The sequence below is a fragment of the Oncorhynchus tshawytscha genome, linkage group LG12 (assembly GCF_018296145.1).
Source record: "Oncorhynchus tshawytscha isolate Ot180627B linkage group LG12, Otsh_v2.0, whole genome shotgun sequence".
Taxonomy (NCBI): Eukaryota; Metazoa; Chordata; class Actinopteri; order Salmoniformes; family Salmonidae; genus Oncorhynchus; species Oncorhynchus tshawytscha.
The window spans coordinates 9,341,731-9,347,730 of record NC_056440.1 but is presented as its reverse complement, the minus strand read 5'-3'; the positions used below and the strand labels follow the sequence as shown (position 1 = coordinate 9,347,730).

Genomic DNA, 6,000 nt, shown 5'->3' with positions numbered 1-6,000 from the left:
CTACTTTACACAGACAAAGTACAGTACATTGAACTTCCGGCGCTGTCAGAGAAGGCCGCCTCGCTTCGCGTTCCTAGGAAACTTTGCAGTATTTCATTTTTTTACGTGTTATTTCTTACATTGGTACCCCAGGTAATCTTTTTTTAATTTTGAATTTAATTACAATTTTACCCCCTTTTAATCCCCAATGTCCTGGTATCCAATTGTTAGTAATCTTAGGTTTTATTACATACAGTCGGGAGACACTACTGGATATAAGAGCAACATCAACTCACCATCATTACGACCAGGAATACAACTTTCCCGAAGCGGATCCTGTGTTTTGCCCACCACCCAGGACAATGGATCGGATCCCTGCCGGCGAACCAAAACAACGTCGCCGTAAAAGGGGCAAACGAAGCGGTCTTCTGGTCAGGCTCCGGAGACGGGCACATCGCACTCCGCTCCAGAGCATACTACTCGCTAATGTCCAGTCTCTTGACAACAAGGTAGATGAAATTCAAGCAAGGGTAGCATTCCAGAGAGACATAAGAGACTGTAACTTTCTTTGCTTCACGTAAACATGGCTCACTCGAGACACGCTATCGGAGTCGGTACAGCCAGCTGGTTTCTTCACGCATCGCGCCGACAGAAACAAGCATCTTTCTGGTAAGAAGAGGGGCGGGGGGGTATGCCTTATGATTAACGAGACGTGGTGTGATCATAACAACATACAGGAACTCAAGTCCTTCTGTTAACCTGACTTAGAATTCCTCACAATCAAATGGTATTCTCTTCGATTATAATCACAGCCGTATATATTTCCCCCCAAGCAGACACATCGACGGCCCTGAACTAACTTTATTTGACTCTATGTAAACTGGAAACCACATATCCTGAGCCTGCATTCATTGTAGCTGGGGATTTTAACAAGGCTAATCTAAAAACAAGACTCCCTAAATTCTATCAGCATATTGATTGTGCTACCAGGGCTGGTAAAATCCTGGTAGCACAATCATTGTTATTCTAACTTCCGCGACGCATATAAGGCCCTCCCCCGCCTTCCTTTTGGAAAAGCTGACCACGACTCCATTTTGTTTTCTCCCAGCCTATAGACAGAGACTAAAACAAGAAGCTCCCGTACTCAGGTCTGTTCAACGCTTATCCGACCAATCTGATTCCACACTTCAAGATTGCTTCGATCACGTGGACTGGGATATGTTCCGCATTGCGTCAAACAACAACATTGACGAATACGTTGATTCGGTGAGCGAGTTTATTAGCAAGTGCATCGGCGATGTCGTACCCACAGCAACTATGAAAACATTCCCAAACCAGAAACCGTGGATTGATGGCAGCATTCGCGCGAAACTGAAAGCGCGAACCACTGCTTTTAATCAGGGCAAGGTGACCGGAAACATGACCGAATACAAACAGTATAGCCATTCCCTCCGCAAGGCAATCAAACAAGCTAAGCGTCAGTATAGAGACAAAGTAGAGTCGCAATTCAACGGCTCAGACACAAGAGGTATGTGGCAGGGTCTACAGTCAATCAAGGATTACAAAAGGAAAACCAGCCCCGTCGCGGACCAGGATGTCTTGCTCCCAGACAGACTAAACAACTTCTTTGTCCGCTTTGAGGACAATACAGTGCCAATACAATAGAGTGCCACTGACACGGCCCGCTACCAAAACCTGCGGACTCTCCTTCACTGCAGCCGACGTGAGTAAAACATTTAAACGTGTTAACCCTCGCAGGGCTGCAGGCCCAGACGGCATCCCCAGCCGCGTCCTCAGAGCATGCGCAGACCAGCTGGCTGGTGTGTTTACGGACATATTCAACCAATCCTTATTCTAGTCTACTGTTCCCACATGCTTCAAGAGGGCCACCATTGTTCCTGTTCCCAAGAAAGCTAAGGTAACTGAGCTAAATGACTACCGCCCGTAGCACTCACTTCCGTCATCATGAAGTGCTTTGAGAGACTAGTCAAGGACCATATCACCTCCACCCTACCTGACACCCTAGACCCACTCCAATTTGCTTACCGCCCCAATAGGTCCACAGACAATGCAATCGCAACCACACTGCCCTAACCCATCTGGACAAGAGGATTACCTATGTGAAAATGCTGTTCATCGACTACAGCTCAGCATTTAACACCATAGTACCCTCCAAACTCATCATCAAGCTCAAGACCCTGGGTCTCGACCCCGCCCTGTGCAACTGGGTACTGGACATCCTGACGGTCCTCCCCCAGTTGGTGAGGGTAGGTAACATCTCCACCCCGCTGATCCTCAACACTGGGGCCCCACAAGGGTGCATTCTGAGCCCTCTCCTGTACTCCCTGTTCACCCACGACTGCGTGGCCATGCACGCCTCCAACTCAATCTCCAAGTTTGCAGACAACACTACAGTGGTAGGCTTGATTACCAACAACAACGAGACGACCTACAGGGAGGAGGTGAGGGCCCTCGGAGTGTGGTGTCAGGAAAATAACCTCACACTCAACGTCAACAAAACTAAGGAGATGATTGTGGACTTCAGGAAACAGCAGAGGGAGCACCCCCCTATCCACATCGACGGGACAGTAGTGGAGAGGGTAGTAGGTTTTAAGTTCCTCGGCGTACACATCACGGACAAACTGAATTGGTCCACCCACACAGGCAGCGTGGTGAAGAAGGTGCAGCATCGCCTCTTCAACCTCAGGAGGCTGAAGAAATTCGGGTTGTCACCAAAAGCACTCACAAACTTTTACAGATACACAAGCATCCTGTCTGTCTGTATCACCGCCTGGTACGGCAACTGCTCCACCCACAACTGTAAGGCTCTCCAGAGGGTAGTGAGGTCTGTACAACGCATCACCGGGGGCAAACTACCTGCCCTCCAGGACACCTACACCACTCGATGTCACAGGAAGGCCATAAAGATCATCAAGGACAACAACCACCTGAGCCACTGCCTGTTCACCCCGCTATCATCCAGAAGGCGAGGTCAGTACAGCTGCATCAAATCAGGGACAGAGAGACTGAAAAACAGCTTCTATCTTAAGGCCATCAGACTGTTAAACAGCCACCACTAACATTGAGTGGCTGCTGCCAACATACTGACTCAACTCCAGCCACTTTAATAATGTAAAAATGTATGTAAAAATGTATCACTAGCCACTTTAAACAATGCCACTTAATATAATGTTTACATACCCTACATTACTCATCTCACATGTATATACTGTACTCTATACCATCTACTGCATCTTGCCTATGCCGTTCTGTACCATCACTCATTCATATCTTTATGTACATATTCTTTATCCCTTTACACTTGTGTATAAGGTAGTTGTTGTGTGAACTTTTCTCAACGTTCATACATCTTCAACTAAACTAGCTAGCTAGCTAAATTCCTGCCTTTTTGAAAAATCTTCCAACCATCATCGTTCAGTTTGTATACACAGGTTGATTTGATTGGCCTGCGTTGGTGTGATGTGTGAAATTTGATTTGATTGGTCACTGACCAAGAACAATGAGCAGTTTTCTTGTGGCTCGGAGGGGCTTTCGCAAACTTGACGTACTTATTATTATTATTATTATTATTATTATTATTAGCCTACAAAATTGTACTCTATAACGGATGGTTGTAAAAAGGTAGCGAAGTACAATAGTGAAGTAAAATGAATGACTTTGAAAAATACTCAAGAAAGTACATGTACTCAGAAAATCTACTCAATTACAGAAAAAGCCCATTTATGCTTGATCCAAAAATGTGGTTGGAGACTCCGTATGGAGGGTGTGACGCAAACATTTTTTTCCCTTTCTATTCTATGAATGCCCTGACTTCTGCAGAGGACGGTATCACCATAAATGCTGCACGGCCAATATGGACAACGGATTGACCATGGAGCGGCTTTTACGAGAGTATTTGTCATTCGTTACTTCCACTCCATACAGGGGTCAGGAGGTTAAGCAGACATCTAAGGTCTATCAAAAAAGGCAGAGATATTATAGATCACTCAAAGGCACAGAGGCCCCTTTACACACCCAAATAACTCTGCTAAACCAAATCACCCAGACACAGACCCTTTGTTTTGTTAAACCCATAGAGACAAAGCTCTCCATTACTCACCAGGGTTACGTTCACCAGGACAACTCACCTGGACCTTAGCCAATCACCCAATCACCTCCATTGGTCAAAGTTCATCTCAGGCTTTTGAGGTCAGGGGTTATCCCATGGCTTTGTCTCACTATAAACTTAATTAAAGCGTGTTAAGTCACAACCTGTTTATAATGGGATTTGGAGGCATACTCTACATTAGGGTTAGCTTGCTGCTACTAACTCCTATACGACATGCATACATGGACATCACTCTCCTTAGTCAGTCCTGTTTACATACATACAGTTGGTATACAACAGATGCACTGCAATGTTTTAAAGTTCAGTATAATAGATTAATAGGTTAGGACCTGGAACTGAAATCCCTTTGCTCTTTGGGGTTCATAGGTTGCGTGTGGCTCAGTTGGTATAGCATGTCACTAGCAGCGCCAGGGTTGTGGGTTTGATTCCCATGGAGGACCAGTAGGAAAATGTATACACTCCCTACTCTGAAGGAGCTCTGGATAAGAGTTTCTGCTAAATGACAAAAATGTAAATAGGTTGTCCACATCCAGTGTTGTCTGTGTTGTGTGGTTAAATATGCCCTGCTTATACCTTGTAAAACTGACTAGGTACCCCCCTTTCCTTTCTGTTGTACAACTGACTAGGTATCCCCCTTTCCTTTCTGTTGTACAACTGACAAGGTAAAACATTTTCCTTTCTGTTGTACAACTGACTAGGTATCCCCCTTTCCTTTCTGTTGTACAACTGACTAGGTATCCCCCTTTCCTTTCTGTTGTACAACTGACTAGGTATCCCCCTTTCTGTTGTACAACTGACTAGGTATCCCCCTTTCCTTTCTGTTGTACAACTGACTAGGTATCCCCCTTTCCTTTCTGTTGTACAACTGACTAGGTATCCCCCTTTCCTTTCTGTTGTACAACTGACTAGGTATCCCCCTTTCCTTTCTGTTGTACAACTGACTAGGTATCCCCCCTTTCTGTTGTACAACTGACTAGGTATCCCCTTTCCTTTCTGTTGTACAACTGACTAGGTATCCCCCCTTTCTGTTGTACAACTGACTAGGTATCCCCCTTTCCTTTCTGTTGTACAACTGACTAGGTACCCCCTTTCCTTTCTGTTGTACAACTGACTAGGTATCCCCCTTTCCTTTCTGTTGTACAACTGACTAGGTACCCCCTTTCCTTTCTGTTGTACAACTGACTAGGTATCTCCTTTCTGTTGTACAACTGACTAGGTATCCCCTTTCTGTTGTACAACTGACTAGGTATCCCCCTTTCTGTTGTACAACTGACTAGGTATCCCCCTTTCCTTCCTGTTGTACAACTGACTAGGTATCCCCTTTCTGTTGTACAACTGACTAGGTATCCCCCTTTCTGTTGTACAACTGACTAGGTATCCCCCTTTCTGTTGTACAACTGACTAGGTATCTCCTTTCTGTTGTACAACTGACTAGGTATCCCCCTTTCTGTTGTACAACTGACTAGGTATGCCCCTTTCTGTTGTATAACTGACTAGGTATTTTCCTTTCTGTTGTACAACTGACTAGGTATCCCCCTTTCTGTTGTACAACTAGGTATCATTTCTGTTGTACAACTGACAGGTATCCCCCTTTCTGTTGTACAACTGACTAGGTATCCCCCTTTCCTTTCTGTTGTACAACTGACTAGGTATCTCCTTTCTGTTGTACAACTGACTAGGTATCCCCCTTTCTGTTGTACAACTGACTAGGTATCCCCCTTTCTGTTGTACAACTGACTAGGTATCTCCTTTCTGTTGTACAACTGACTAGGTATCCCCCTTTCTGTTGTACAACTGACTAGGTATCCCCCTTTCTGTTGTATAACTGACTAGGTATCCCCCTTTCTGTTGTACAACTGACTAGGTATCCCCCTTTCTGTTGTATAACTGAC

General features: G+C 45.1%; 1 protein-coding gene across 1 annotated transcript in view; it reads left to right on the top strand.

Moving 5' to 3' along the window:
* The window catches only part of mamdc2a (MAM domain containing 2a), a 58,954-nt gene that overhangs the window by 4,914 nt on the left and 48,040 nt on the right, over nucleotides 1-6,000 (top strand). The window lies entirely within an intron of this gene.